This window comes from Mustela nigripes, chromosome 12 (assembly GCF_022355385.1).
Source record: "Mustela nigripes isolate SB6536 chromosome 12, MUSNIG.SB6536, whole genome shotgun sequence".
Classification (NCBI taxonomy): domain Eukaryota; kingdom Metazoa; phylum Chordata; class Mammalia; order Carnivora; family Mustelidae; genus Mustela; species Mustela nigripes.
Genome location: NC_081568.1, coordinates 121,774,905 through 121,792,145, shown reverse-complemented (window position 1 = coordinate 121,792,145; position 17,241 = coordinate 121,774,905). Strand labels below are relative to the sequence as shown.

At 33.0% G+C, this 17,241-nt stretch overlaps 1 long non-coding RNA gene across 1 annotated transcript in view; it reads left to right on the top strand.

Moving 5' to 3' along the window:
- Positions 1 to 8,439, top strand: part of LOC132028007 (uncharacterized) — a 262,344-nt gene extending 253,905 nt beyond the window's left edge. The window contains exon 3 of the long non-coding RNA XR_009407311.1: positions 7,469 to 8,439. This is a non-coding gene — a long non-coding RNA (uncharacterized LOC132028007). The remainder of the gene's footprint in view (positions 1 to 7,468) is intronic.
- The last annotated feature ends 8,802 nt before the right edge of the window (positions 8,440 to 17,241 follow it).

The window sequence follows — 17,241 nt, the reverse complement described above, 5'->3', positions numbered from 1 at the left end:
TTATTGCTCTTTCCGTGATTAGCTCTTTGAGTGATTAGCAACTTTTCTTAATTAAATTACTATTATTGTTTTGTTTTGATAATTTTATCCCCCTCTTTATCTTTTTCTTTTACATTAACTATAATTATTTCATACTTTTTATGTGTTATCAAATTATTTTCTGTATCTTTCTTAGTTACTAAATTATTTGTTCAGCAGTGATGTTTTTCTCATTCTCAGTTTACTTAGCTTGCCAAGATCCCTTATTTCGTTCTTTCAAAAATTAATTTTCTTTGTACATTTTTCCATTGTATAAAACATTAATACAAATATCTGTTTCTTAGGTTTTATTTCCAAAAGGTATTTATCTGACATTTGCATTCATTTTTCTTTTTATCCTTAGGTAGCATTTTTGCATAGCTCCCCTCACTTATCTTTTCCATATATGTATATCTAAGATTAGAAATCTTATAAAAATACAGGTTTTCTGTAAAACAGTCATCAATTTATTTAACATTTATGACTACCTGTTAGGTTCCAGTGATTATTCTTATTAGAATACACAATGAAAAATAATTCCAAATATCCACACCCTAGTTTAGTTTGCATTTTATCAAGGAAAGAACAGACATAAAATATAATCCTAGTCCCTGTACCACAAATGTGGTAAAAATATCATAAGATAAGAATAGAGTATGGGTATTATGGTTTGAAATTGAGAGCACAATTATTGAGACATCTCCATGGAATGAACCAGGATAATGTCACTGAGGTGATAAGGACAGATGTCTTAGATTACATGGATGTGCAATCGTAACTTGAAATTGGGACTTGAGAGGTTAAATAATGTATATTTTATCCATCTCTTCCATTGCAAGAGATTTTGGGGAAAAGTGTCTTTGGTAGGACCAGTACTACCAAATACTTACAAATACAAATACTTATGTAACTGAAAACTTTTAATCTACATATTTTCCTGCCTGATTTTACATAAAAGCTGTTAATGTCAGACATTAGCTTTCCCCCCTCTCCATCAGACACTTTGTAACATTAATCAACCAAGATTCACTAAAGAAAAAGTTTGCTAAGAGGATAATTTATGGAAAAGGCCCCATCCTCTAAATTAAAAAGAAAATGATGAAAATAAAATCATCCCTTCAGTTAAATGGGAAATGCCCATGATTTGAAATTATACAAAATTAGCCTAGAAATCAAGCTAACATTCAAGGAGGCTGAAATGTGAGTTCTAAATAGCAGCTCCGATGGTCTGAATTGGTCTAGAACTCTGTGGACTTCCATTATATTTTTGGTGAGAAATTCTTAAAAAATGCATTCTTAATGATACAAAATGACAAGAATAATTCATTATTCAATATTACAGGTAATATCAAGAAGCTTATATTGTAATTCACTCCTAATCACATATAGATTTTTTTTGTTAACCTTTGGTTAGAGATCAATATCCCTCCCTCTAGCAGTTATTTTCACTGTGACAATATCAGATTTTAACCTATGTGTAATCAGAATCTTAAAAGTAGAATAAATAAGAAACAGTATAGAAGAAAAAATGCTGAGGAGTATCCAAAATTAGATATTAAAACACAAATCCAAGAAACAACAAAATTACACATATTATATTTTAAGCTACTGGAAACTAATGGCAACCAAGGACAAAGAGAAAATGTTAACAGCTGCCAGAATAACAACAACAAAAAATGCTATTTACAGAAGGACAGGGATTAAGAATTACCTCAATCTTTTCATCTGAAACCATGCAAACAAGACAAGAGAGTGGCATCTTTATGTGCTGAAAGGAAAAAAAAAAAAAAAACAAAAAAAAACCCTGTCAATTTAGTATTCTATATACAGTGAAAACATTCTTCAGGGTTTAAGGAGAAATAAATACTTTCAAGGAAGCAAAAACTAAGGGAATCCATGGCTAATAAACCTGGTGTGCAAGAAATGTTAGAGAAATGTCTTTAGGAAAAAGGCATGAGCTCAATCAGAAAATTCGAGTGTCAGTAAAATGTGAAGAATGTTGAAAATAGAAAAAATACAGGTAAATGTAGTATTTTTTTCTTTTTCACAGTTTTTCTAAAACATAACTGATGATAGCAAGCCAAATTATATGTTAGATGTTTACAGAATTAAATTCAGGACAATGATGGCACAAGGGATAGGAAAGGGAATGGATTGCACACAATTAAAAATTGTTTACACTGCACATGAGGTGGTATAATATAATGCCATAGTAGTTGCGGGTTATTTTTAAATGTATGTTTAAATCCCAGAGCAACCAGTAAAATATATGATTAAATAATACAACCAATAAATTAGATTCAATGGACTCATGAAAAACTGCTAAATTAAAACCAAAAAAGGCAGAAAAAGAGAGAAAACAGCTAACAAGATGCCACCAGATAATCCAAGCAATCAGTAGTCATGGGAATGTCAATGACCTAAACCTACAAGATAAAAATTTTACATAAAAAAATAATGATCCAACTATATGTTGTCAATAAGAAATCCACTACAAATATAACATTAACATGTTATGACAAGAGGATAAAGATGCAATCAATTATTAACCAAAATAAATCTGAAGTAAATATTAATTTCAGACAAATTATACTTCAGGTCAAGAAATTTTTTCAGAGGTAGATGGGAGCATTACATAATGACAAAAAGGACAAATTTTACCAAAAAAACTTAAGAATCCTAAATTTATATGCATGTGTCAACACAGCATCAAAATACATGGGGGAAATAATAGATAGAAATGAAAGGACAAATAGATGAATTTGTAACTGTAACTGGAGACATCAATATGTGCCTCAGAAATTTATAGAACAAGTAGCCAGAAATCCAACAAAGAAACAGAGAACCCAAAAGACACTATCCATCACTTGGATCTACTTGAGAGTTCTAGAACATTCTATTTATAGTAGAATACACATTGTTCTCAAGTGCACATGGAACACATGTCTAGGTAGACTGCATCCTGGAGTACAAAATCTTAATCAATTTAAAAGAACAGAAATTATGCAAAATATGTTTTTGGACTGTAACAATATTAACCAGAAGTTGGTAACAGGGAGCCAGAAAATCTCCAAGTTACTTAGAAATTAAAAAACACATCTATGTAATGCATGAGTCAAAGAGAAAGTCTCAAGGGCATTTAAACAAGCTGCCACTTCTAACTTTCTTCTTAGCTTTAAAGAATAGTGATGGATAGCAACAGTGACACTTTGAATGGTACATCTGTGCTAGAGGAGTTTTCAGCCTCTATATATTCCCTGCTCACCTACTCAAGATGAGTCTTCCACAGTACCATTTTAGGTGGTAATAAGAATAAATGTCAGAGAGGTGCCTGGATGGCTCAGTGGGTTAAAGCCTCTGCCTTGGGCTCAGGTCATGATCCCAGGGTCCTGGAATCAAGTCCCGCATTGGGCTCTCCCCTCGGCAGGGAGCCTGCTTCCTTCTCTCTCTTCCTGCCTCTCTGCTGACTTGTGATCTCCGTTAAATAAATAAATAAAATCTTAAAAAAAAAAAAAAAGAATAAATGTCAGATTTTGACCACTCACCTTCCTTCCCCTCTAATACTGGGAGAAGCATTGCTATTATAGAGTTTAAGAGCTTAATAATTTTTAAATGTGCTTACTTTGTATTCTTATTTTTGTGGGGTAGGATTTTACTAAGGTCATGTCATTCAGTTTCTATCTGTTCTTTTACTTGGAAAATTTTTCAAAGTATTTGCAGGGTTTTTTTTTTTTTTAATTCAACAATAAGTTTATAGCATTTTAAAACAAGATTTCAATTTGACCAAGTCAATTAATGACTTTATGGGCCTAATTTCAAGAATCATCAATTTCAAGGGTAGCTTAGTTGGAAAGGAATTTGGTAGGAAATGAGAAGTCATATTCAGAGTTGTGCATGATTTCTAAGCCCACTATGCAATTCTTAATCTCATCACAGAAAAAAAAAGTTGAGATTATTTGCTCAGCCTCTTCCTTACAAAAAGAAGGTAGATTTTCAAAAGTACTATACTAGGAGCAACATCTGATAATAACAGCAATTTCTTAATTTAGTCCATTAGATTCTCCTTTTATCATCTTACTTCTGTATTACCTTTTACATAATATTTTATCTTGCAAGGAAACTTTGAAGATGTAGCTTCTGTTACAACTTTTAAGGAATATTTTACATGTTTGATACAGGTGCCCACTTAAAAACCCTAGTCATGACTCAGAGTACGCTTCGTCATTATTTTCTCTTAAAATTCCTAATATACTTCATGGTCTTATGTAATTTAAAGAGTAAACACAACTTTAGTTAGTAAGAGATCCAAAGATTATTTCTTATTTTGTTAATTCTTTTCTATTGTTATTTCTTCTGAATCTCTGATAGCCTTTTTTTCTTCCTATTTTCCTTTTTTCTTAGGTAACTATGAAAATATTAAGCATAAAAAGTAATACAAAATTTTTATTTAGTAATTCATATATACTAATTATTAATTATAAATTAAAATTAAACAGTTAGTAGGGGTACTTGGGTGGCTAGTTGGTTAAATGTCAGTTCAGGTCATAATCTTGGGGTCCTGGGGTCAGACCCTACCTTGGGTTCTCTGCTCAGCAGGGAGTTTGCTTCTTCCACTTACTCTCCCTTTTCCTCTCTGTCAAATAAATAAAATCTTAAAAAATAATTAAAAAATTAGTAAGTATTCTGTTTTAGTTTAGAATGTGGAAGTCTGGGTTTATTTAAGGGTTTTCATATTTCATTATAATAAAACATGTTTATAATTTTATAATATATAATATATAAATTATATGTTACAAAGTATAACTGATATATATAGATATAGATATAACTATATAAATAGAATTATATAGTTTATATATAATATATATAATTATATATAAATTATATATAATATATAGCTTATAAATATATAGTTTATATAACTATATAGTTATATAACTATATATATCTATATAAACTATATAAATATAATTATATAGTTAATATAAATTTTGCATTTATAGAGAGAGAATAAAAACATTAATTGTCATAACTAATCAATCAAAAGCTCACATAATCCCATTAAATAAACCAATATGGAAAAACTATATAGAGAAAGAAAGAAAGAAGCATTTCCAATATCTTCAAAACAGGAATACTCCTGATGTAGTAGAAGCTTTCTTTGGTTGGGTATAGGATATTGGTGAAATTTTGTTGTAAATATATTCCACTAATGGTCGTACTCAAATGACTTAAACAGATTAAACAAGGGAATATTCTTTGTGGAGACCTCTGTAGGCTGTTGGGAACTGACTGTCCGTTATCCTTACATTTGTTTGTGTTTCATGTTATTTTAAAATAGTTTCAGATTTACAGTATGTATAAAGATATTTTAAATATCATAATACAGCTGTCACTTGGGCAGCATATCACCTTCTTAGGAAGTTCCCATATACTGCGTCATGACAATCCTTTCTTTTTTTTTTTTTTTTTTTTTTAAAGATTTTATTTATTTATTTGACAGAGAGAGATCACGAGTAGGCAGAGAGGCAGGCAGAGAGAGAGAGAGGAGGAAGCAGGCTCCTGCTGAGCAGAGAGCCTGATGCGGGACTTGATCCCAGGACCCCGAGATCATGACCTGAGCTGAAGGCAGTGGCTTAACCCACTGAGCCACCCAGGCGCCCCCATGACAATCCTTTCAAGCAGATGTCATTGCTATTTAACAGACGAAAAAAAAATGAAGTGAGGATTTCTCCACTAGCAAGTGTGTCAGGTCTGGACTTATATCTACTGTTTTGATAAAAAAATGAACAAAACTTTTTAAAAATTTTAAAGAGAAGGGAAAAATGTTTTATTTGGGCCCAAGTTTGGACAGTTGCCTGGGATACTCCCTCTTCACAAAGAAGGAAGTGATTCAGGGAAGAAAGATTTGGTGCAGGGTTATCTATGTTTTTTATGCACAGACAAACCATCATGACAAAGGACATTCTAGAAAGTTAAAGACTTTATCTTATGTTTTTAGTATGTGCAAGCTGCGTGAGTTTAATCTTAGGAGAGGCAGGGAGGTGTTGTTGTCCCCCCCCCCACCCCCATATCTTTATGTTTAGAATGCTCCTTTTTAGTTGGTTAGTTTATTTAATTTAATTAATAAATTTATTGGAAGCAGATGTATAATGTATGCTCAAGGCAGAAATAGAGAGCCATGTTTTAAGGATTTTTGGAGCCATTTTGACCTTGGTAAATGTTATAGTAATAGCTTCTCTGGGAGCCTACAAATAGGACCTATGAAGATTAAAAGTTGAGAATTTCCTTTCTCAACTCAACTCCATAGCATTTACCCTTTACTGTATCAACAAAACGTAATACCCATTATATTCTTAAGGAGTAGAGTAATACTTTCAAAAGAAAATTAGTTCAGCATTTATACACTGGAATTTCAGCACTGGTTTTGTAGCTAACAACCTTTGTGACGTTAGGTATGTAAGTGAACCTCTCTGGGCTTAAGTTTCTGTATCTTTGGTAGAAAGGAATTGAAGTAGCTAAACCATAAATCTCCACCAAGCTCTAAAATTTCATGATTATTTTAGATTTATTCTTCCTTTGTTTATAAGCACCAGGCATTTGCTAAAGCCATTTTAAAGAGTGAGAACAGAAACATCAAACTATTGCAAATTGTCAAAAATGTATGTCATTGTAAGCAAATCTGTAGGGCCCTGAAGTTTAAGCTTCATTTAGCTTCACTGTAAATCTGCCTTTAGTGATATCACTCAATATGGCTTTGCTGGCATGTTTTGCTGTTGGGGTGGGAAAGAGGAGATAGTGAAGTATTTAATGATATTACGCAAAAATTCTCCTGATCCCCTTACCTGTCTGAGGTGTTGAGGGGTAGAGAAGTGATCCATTTCTACTAGTGACAGAAAAAAATGAATTTATTGCTCCCTAGGAACAATTTAACTAGAGTGCTAAGACACAAGTTGCATTGTTTGTAAAGCCAAAGAGATAAAATATTAAGCACTTACTTACTTTGATTTCAAAATTAAGCAGTCAACACTGTGTCCAATATACTGGAGAAAGCAAGGATTCCCAAAAGCTACTGCAAAAAAAAAAAATCTAAAAACTAGGATATGAACAATTTGGTAATCAGATATGAATATAATTAGTGACAGGCCACTTGACAAATGTATTTAACAGTTTGAAAGTTTGAGGATAACATTTACATGTAATTCTAAAAATAAATGTGTTAGATGTGGAGAAATCAAGATTAGGTCCCAAGCTACTCTGCCTTTGACTCATAAACCACAATGAATTTGATCTCAAAAAAATTTCATCTCACAAAATCCCACTGGATGAAAACAGAAACTAGCCTATTTTGTTGCAATCTAAAATACTCTGCAGACTGAAATAAGTCATAGTTTTGGATGATTTCACATCTGCCTCATGTAACACTTCCTTTTGTTTTTGTTTTTTTAAGGAGGATACAGCTTTCAAGCAACAATGAGGATATTTACTACAATGACATCTCTTCAAGATAGATTTCCAAAACCCTTCAAGACCTGAGAAGATGGGACTGATTATTTCCCACATGTTTGTCAAGGTCATTGAGGGAAAAAATAGTATAAGAAGTTAATATGGCAGGAAAGACTTCACATCAAAAATGAAATAATATTTGAGACTGAAAAAGATATATTATCCTCATAGGTCTGCCAAACTCAGTGTCTACACAAATTATTATCTCTCTTTTAAGTGGCAGTAAGTTATAGTTATGTAAGTTACAGTTCTCTAAGGGCAGCTTTAACTGCTTTCTGTTACTTAGAAATTTCCTCTGTTTTACTTCTCTCAGTCAAAAGGAGTTCCATTTTTACAATGCCATTTCCTTTTATGTCAGAATTGTGTGTCATGATATAGAGTTTCCAATTGAATATACCTATTCTCTTTCTTGCTACAAAATATACATACCAAATGAATATCTTAAGTATAACTTGCTAAAATAAAGGATATCACATTTCAGTTGCTTGTGGATACTGATAGTCTTTGTACTAAAATCTTAGTATGTATCCTCACTTTAAGAATTGTCCGTTTGCTGAATACAAGAAAAGTTCACTTACTCATGGAGGAGATAATGTTAACAACTAATAACTCATAGATTAACACTGCAGGGAGCTTTTATTCCTAGAATAAAAGATAAATATATTATGACTTCTCCACTCTTATTTATAATTTCATTATCAGCTATGTGGAAACTGTCTAAACATTGTTTTATATATAAATTCAGCCCATTAAATATGGTAAAATTATTGATATTGTTGAAATTATACTATCAACTGAACTCAATTTCTCTGTTCTTTCTTTATAGTTGTGCTTAGAAGTAACTTTCTAGAATCCACATTTCCACTATGTATTCTAAAATTACTGAAGAACTAAAAATTTATATACCTCAGTATTTGTTTAGAACATGGGTGTTATATGGATAATATGTCTAATAAAAAAATTAAATCTTTACCTGTAAGTGTTTAATGGTTGGAGTTTGGGAAATATGGTAGCACTGGTAGTCTTTCTGAATCCTTATGAGACCAACTAAATGGGAATATAAAATCTCTTGTACAACATATTCAAAAACTAAATGAAAGTGCCTTTGCATACTCCAAAATGAAAGCATGTGGCCAACCATGGGAGAGGAATAGAAATGGAGAGCCTTCAGATCAAGATTTAAGTTTAACAACTGTTAAGAGAAGAACTGGGTAGGAAGTTGTGTCAGTCTACACCCCAGTTCTGATAAAAATTTGACCTGGTCAGTGAGCTGCCCATTTGTCAGTCCTAAAGTGGGCAGAAATCAAATGGATCTAGTAGTCCACATCAGGTTCTATATCTGGCTGAGAGCAGATTTGAAGGAGCAGGGCCTTGGAGCCAAGAGAAACATGCCTTGGTCTGAATGTGGTAGTACTAGTCAGGTGACAACTGAAGGATGAAAGTCAGCCATGCTTTCCATGAAAGTCTGCCAAGGAGATCTGAGAAGAGCACCTTAATGGCTGTGGCAGTCTACCCATTAAGACTCATACATACACTTTTCTAATCTCTTGCATAGTTTTCTGGGGCCTCTCTTTCTGAGGAAGGTTACTGGAATGAACCACAGCTCCTTTTTTCCACTGTCATACTGGAATTCCTACCCAGTAGTGGTCCCTAAAAGTAGTTACAACCTTTTAAACACAGACCTCCTTCAGATTTTGGAGCTTAATTTCTCTTCTTCTTAGTTAGAAGACTGACACTGGATATTAAGTAGCTATCTTGTGACTATCAGGTAAAAAGTGATAAGAATGTAGAGAATATGTATGGAAAAAATGAGACTATTGTGAAAATTAAGTATATCTAATGAAGCTAAACAGACTTTCCAATGTGTGTGATTCCAAAAATCATTACCTTAAGATAAAAATATAATTAATTGAGAACTAAAAGTTCAAACTAGACAAATGAAGTACAAATCAAATTCAAGCATATACTCAAAAGTACATTCGAATTCTTCAAAGAAATTACAAGATAGAATACACAAAATAGAATTTGAATGATAGAGGATAAAAAATGGTCTATTAGGCTTCTAATAATGATTTCATAAACTCATAATTTAAAGAATATAACATTTAACAAGACAATACCAATAATTTTTCAGAACTAACATAAAATATGTTATCTAACTAAGTAACAAAACCATAATTGGTCTCAAGCAAAGATCAAAAGCTAATTAACACTAAGACACAGAATCAAAATGACTTATCAAGTATAAAGGTGTTGGTACTAAATCAGGTTTTGATGATAAGATTACCTATGAAGGAGTAACATACTAATCACAGACAGAAACAATGTGTTACTGAAATAAAATGTTCAAAGTGCTGAAGGGAAATTACTATGAATATAATTTTATTCCAGCTACATAATCATTAAGTAATGTAAGTGAAGCAAAAACAGTTTTAGATACAATGAATGCTGGATAATTTGCCATCCATCTACTTCCAGTGAAAGTGCTACTCATGGGTGTAACTCAGCAAGCAGGAAAAGGAGACCCAAACACAGAGAAAGGGGTACAAGAAGGAAAGAAAATGGTAAAACCCATGGGTAAGTATACATATACACACACATATACATATACACATATGCATATATAAACATACAGACATAACATACACATACACATATACACATACATATATACATATACACACATGTACATATACACATGCACATACATATACACACATACATACACATACATATATACATATACACAGATATACATGCACACATACATATACATACACATAAACATGCACATATATACACATACACACATACAAATACACATACATATACACATGCATATATACATATACACATACACATGTATACATATACACATATACATGTACATATACACATACATAAACATATGCACACATGTGTGTTACTACTCTGTATATATTGACAATGACTGGGTGATTAAAAATATAAAAATAAAAATTTAAAAACATTATGGAAGATGAGAAGAGTAACCACATTACCTTGTCTTTATAAATCCCTTTTTTTCTAGCACTACAGGAAAATGAATGTGTCTATTAATTCAACATTCTCTGAAGATTGTTTTAAGTGATGACTAAAATAATCTTAAATCTATCTCACATTGACACAAGTAAAAAAAATGAATAGAATACAGAATGTATAATTTGAAATAAGTGTCCTTGATCTTAGCATATGGACATTTTGGACCAGGTTGTTCTCTATTGAGTGGGGTTGCACCATGCATTGTAGGATATTTAGCAGCACCCCAGACTTACCCAGCTGATGCTAGTAGCAATCCTCAGCCCGTTGTGACTGCTGTGACAATCAAAAAATAGCCTTACTTGAGAACCATTTCTCTAAAGTAAGGAAAAAAGGAGAAAAAGATAATCAATAGAAAATACAGAATACATGAGAAGAATAATTTCACATATACTAGTAATCATTATGTAAAGTTTTAAAAATCACTTATTTAAACAGACTTTTGTATTTTAAAAATCACAGCAATATAGTATTTCAAGTCTTCTCTAAATCATGATTCAGAAGGGTAGAAAATCAAGGGAAAGGCCAAGCAAAATTCCAGACAATTCTATAAAAGAAAGGCAATATAACAATATTATCAGAATTTAAACAGAATGGTATACAAATAAAGGACGGTATCTAAACTATAATCATTCATCAAGATATAAAAAGCATGTATTTCTACATACCTTTTACTATAAACTAGAAGTTATAATGCATGAATTGTTACAATTCAAAAAAATTATACTTGACAGATGTCAAAGTATACTTTGACAAAATGAAATCATTTGAGCTCTGTCCAAGGGAAAAAGAATGAATCAAAATGAATGAATCAGCCAGTAGAAAAATAATTACTAAGAATACTGATTAAACCATAGTTCATATACCAAATACATATTAATATTCTACATATAAATATATATTTGATATAACATGAAATATAAAGCATGTTTATGTCTACATATATAATCAACATAGATGCATTTATATGCTGACACATAGAAGTAGACAGATCTCAACATGTTAGTAATAACCCCACAACCACCACCAAACATAATACTTTCGCAAGTTTTTTTTTATGTTTTAGCACATAAAAAACAAATTCATGAGAAATAGTAATAAGAATGAATAAAAAGTACCAAAAACAATAGTAGTTATCACCATATAAATCTTCTTTTAAAACAATATAATTCAATTAAAAATCATTAATTTTAAAAAATCCCTCCTCCATCCTGTTCAAGTTTTGGGAACTTAAAAATAAACACTTATAATAAAAAACACTTATAAAAAGTTCTTCCAGGTAAAATGCAATCACAACAGAAATGACAAAATAATTGGAAATACACAAAAATGGATGCTAGAGTATGTTTCTTCCTCTAAACCCTGTAATCCTATCTTCAGGGTTGGAGAAGAGGCCCACATATTGATATAACACTCAGCTTCCCCACCATTCGGGCCATCAAAAGCTAACAAAAGAAAGCACACTAACTTGAAGCTATAGTAGCTTTTCTCGGAGGGGAGCAACAGAAACCCTCCCACCAGGACAACGGGGTTAAAGCCCACATCTCACATAAACTTCTAGTCCTGTCTTTTAGTATAGGCCTAAACACTAAGACAAAGGCCTTATTTTCCCTTGGTCAGAGCTTTACCTACCCAGTGAAGCAGAGAAAGCTCCAGAAACTCACTGGGTCATAACACATATTACTGAAAACTTTGCTACCACTATCTGCAATGAAGCCATTGCGACTAACCGTATTATGTCTTTTTTATCTCAGTTACCAAAAAACTTGCTAAACTGCCAGGTCATCTTTCCATTTCTTCACTTTAATCCAATATCCAACAATCTCTTTTGTTTCTTCCTTGGAGTCTTCTGTCAACTCCTTAAAATTTATGACTCTATTCCTTGAAATTCAATGTTATGCATAAGAGTTACATGTAACATGTTCTATACTGTCAACATATTGCCTGAATGGTCCCTTCATTCATTGTGTTAAATTACAATCCAGCTATCATCTGGGTGTACTAATTAGTACATGAATTCCATCATGGTGTCTCCCAATGGTGGCTTTATTTTTCTCACTAGTGGCTTTATTTTTCTGATTCCTTATATCATTTTTATGGAAATGAACCAGGTATTCTTTTATTTCTAAAGTCACATTTAGAATATATGGCCACCTTTTTTGTAGCCATGTTCAAACATAATCCCCAATAATTCTCATCTCTTGGTAATCACATTTCTATGTAGTCTTATCCCACACTGAGGGAAGTGAGAGAGGGTGACTTTCAGAATAGGTCATAAAAGGCATTGAAGCCCTTGCCTTTTTTCCCTTGAATCACTTGTTCTGAATCTGGCTGTCAGGTCCTAAGGACACTCCACCAGCCCCATAAAGAAGTCCACATTTTGAGGGAGATTTTCTTCCACCCATCAGCATCAACTTGCCAATCATATGAGTGAACAACTTTAGCAGTAATTCTTCCAGGCTCAGTAAGGAGACTCTGATGACCCCAGTCAAGGCTGACATAAAAATTGCAACAATCATAAGAGAGATTTCCAAGACAGAAGCCTGAAGCAATGCTACTCTTAAATGCCTGACCAACAGGAACTCTGAAACAATAAATATTTGCAGTGTTTTTTATGGTCCTTAATTTTAGTTAATTAGTTACACAACAAAATGTAATTAATATTATCATTTTTTTCTTTTTTTTTCCCCTAAAATCTCCAGCCTGAATCTCAGGTGAACAAGCTATATTAACCACCATATCTCATTACTGTCATCATCTGCTGAGTCCTGGGACATCACCCTTCATTTTCTAATGATTTTAGCTAATGTCTCACTGTTACTCTTTCACAGGCAACTCCAGTGGGAATGTTTCCAAGTTTCCATATATAGAGAGATAATCCTTCCTTACATTCTTTGTTCATACTTTTATTTTCTAATTTGGTGGAAAGAAATAGTATCTTACTGTTTTGGTTGTAATTTTTTAACCATGAGAGTTTTAAAATGTTTTCATATTTTCAAAAACCATTTTTTCTATATTTTCTGTTGAATTGTCTGTTCATATAATATTTTTATTTTCAGTCAGAGTTTTCCTACTTAACATATCAGTTTTAAGGCTTTTTTACCATTAGGAATGTTAGTCTTTTGCTCCAATTACTGTAAAAGTTTCTTCTCAGTTTCACTGATTATTTCATGTTGATTTTCACTGATTATTTCATGTTGATTTTCACAATACAAAAGCTTAAAAAATTTTTTCATATACTCAAATTCATCAATCTTTTTACTTGTCACCTCTAGATTTTTTTAAGTCTTAGAAAACCTTTGCCTGCACTGAGATTCAAGAGAAATTCACCCATGTTTCATAGTCATACTTGTGTGATTGTGTTTTTTACATTTGTATCTCTAAATAGATTTTTTTTCTTTACACACAATGTGAGACAGATTTTTTTTTATTATTACAAATGACTACCAAGATGTTCAAGCACTTTAATTGCAAGTCTAAATAGCCAAGGCAATCTTGGGAAAGAATAAAGCTGAAGGCATCATGCTCCCTGATTTCAAAGTGTATTACAAAGCTACAGTAATCAAAACAGTACAGTACCGGCATAAAAACAGATATATTGATCAATGGAACAGAATAGAGAGCCCAGAAATAAAGCCATACATATATTGTCAATTAACTTATGAAGAATATACACTGGGAGAAGAACAATCTTCTCAGAAATGGTCTTGGGAAAACAACAGTCACCAACAAAAGAATGAAACTAGACCACTGTTTTGTAGCATACATAAAAATCAACTTGAAATGAATTAAAGACTTGAATGTAAGACTTGAAACCCTAAAACTCATAAAAGAAAATACAGGTGTTATGCTCCTTGACATAGGTCTTTGCAGTTATTTTTTTGGATTTGATACTAAAAGCAAAGACAACAGAAGCAAAAACAAACAAATGGGACTATATCAAATTAAAACCTTCAGCACAGCAAAGGAAATGAATAACAAAATGAAAAGGCAAACCACAGAATGGGAGAAAATATTTGCAAATCATACATCTAGTAAGAGGTTAATATCTATATTATATATTTTTTTAAAAAAGCTCATATAAATCTATACCAAAAAAACCCAATCCAATTAAACAATGGACAGAGGATATGAACAGACATTTTTCAAAAAAAGATATACAAATGCCTACCAGGTACATGAAAAGATGCACATCACTAATCACCAGGAAAATGTAAATCAAAACCACAAGGTTTTGAGATATTACCTCATACCTGTTAGATTAGTTATTATCAAAACCAAACCAAACCTAACCAAACCCACAACTATTGGTAAGAATGTGGAGCACAGGGAACCCCTGGTGGTAAAGTAAATTAGTGCAGCTACTATGCAAACAGTATGGAGGTTCCTGAAATAATTAAAAATATGAGAGTTACCATGTGATCTAGCAATTCTACTTCTGGTGTTTACTGAAAGGAAATGAAAACATTAACTCAAGAAAATATGGGGGATATATATAGGTGATGGAATATTACTCAGCCATAAAAAAGAAGGAAATCCTGCCATTTGCGACAGCATAGATTGAGCCTAAGGGTTTTATGCTAAGCAAAATACATCAAGCAGAAAAAAATACTATGATCTCAGTTATATGTGAAATTTTTATTTATTTTTATTTTTTTATTTTTTTTAAAGATTTTATTTATTTATTTGTCAGAGAGACAGCGAGCGAGAGCGAGCATAGGCAGACAGAGTGGAAGACAGAGTCAGAGGGAGAAGCAGGCTCCCTGCGGAGCAAGGAGCCCAATGTGGGACTCGATCCCAGGACGCTGGGATCATGACCTGAGCCGAAGGCAGTTGCTTAACCAACTGAGCCACCCAGGCGTCCCGATATGTGAAATTTTTAAAAGAAAAAGAATTCACACAGAGATCAAATTCATAGTTGCCAGAGGCAGGGGGTGAGGATGGGTGAAATGGGTGAAGGGAACAAAAGGTACAAAATGCCCTTGATGAGATAAATAAGTGATGGGGATGTAAAGTACAACATGGTGATTATAGTGAATGATATTGTATAATACATTTGGAAGTTGCTGAGAGTAGACCTTAAAAGTTCTCATGACAAGAAAAATGTGCATAACTTTCTGTGGTAATGAATGTTAACTAGACTTACTGTGTTCATATAGTAATATATTGCATATATGCACAGTATGTGTACATATATACTTGATATATATATTGATATATTGATATATATATTTGATATCTATGTATCAAATCATGTACAGTTGAAACTAATGTTATATCAATTATATCTGAAAAAATAGTGGAAAAAATATAAATTCTATCAGACCTCAAGAAAACATTGGAACCATATTGTTTACGAAACTAGGACCTGCATCCCACCAAAAGTCGAAGGAAGGGAAAAGAGCAGGAGAGAAAAAAACAAAGCTTTACCCAAACCACTGTATAAATAAATAGCCTCCAAAGCTTAATATTCCAAGTTTTCTTTGGCATAACGTAGTGGTTTGGGGATAAGAAACACGTATAATATAATCCTTTAAAAAAAATCTATTGTAGACATCTTGTATCTGCTCAGGGATGAGACACCTGGAGAGTATTTCAATTTTAAAGGGGAAAAAAGGCCAGACAAGCTGTAAATTCACAGCTTCCCTTAAACCTATCTAGGCACTGAGGTTTCAGGTCAACAAACTGAACAAAATCTAAGGAGATGCCTGCAGGGAAAGATGGGACAGAGGCAGTGGCTTATGAAGCAATTAGATCCAAGGAAGAATTTATTTAGCAGAGGCTGTGAATTGGTGGACATCAGGAGTGCATTGCTGAGGGAGTGGGAAATCCCTTATGGCCACAGAGACTGGGGAGTCCACTTCAAGATTTTCTCCTTGAAACCCATCAGATGCTCATGGAAATTATCGGATAAAGTTTGAAGAAGATGTCGTTAATATTGCAGACTTCGAGAAAGAATGACAGGTACGGAACAAAGGGCTTGCAATTCTTCTTGCCCCTTTCTCCACTCTATTCTGGAATGAAAGTTTCAATATATGGAGGTTCGGAGCAATAAACACTATCATTGTCGGCCACTGAAGTAAATATTATGTCCAAAGGAAAGGGACAGAAACACAAAAACAAAAACAAAGCCTTCCACCTGGAAGACGAGTGGAATTATGAGAGGTGGGCCCAGAAACACATCTAGGGAAGGGTGGGGGCACCAGGAGGAACAGGAGCTGAGACTCAAGGACTTGAAGCTTGCATAAGACACAGGCGAAATCAGGAAGATGAAGTACATTCTCCCCCCATCCCCAGCTAACAGGAGTTGAATACTGTATTAGAGCTCTCCAGAGAAAAGAACCAACAGAGTGTGTACACATTTCTCAATATTGCAGAATTTTCTGATTCCGTTTTCAGCTATGAAACAGCTGCTTTCTGCTTTGTCTGCTTCTTACTCCCTGCACTTGTCCTTTAGGGGCTATAGCTGATGCCTTGTGTGGATTATTGCTTATAAAATACTAGGTTCAGGCTTGGTTTTTTTTTTTTTTTTTTGGTTTGTTTGTTTAAGATTTATTTATTTATTTATTTATTCATTTGACAGAGAGAGACATAGCGAGGGAAGGAACACAAGCAGGGCGAGTGGGAGAGAGAAGCAGGTTTCCTGCTGAGCAGAGAGCC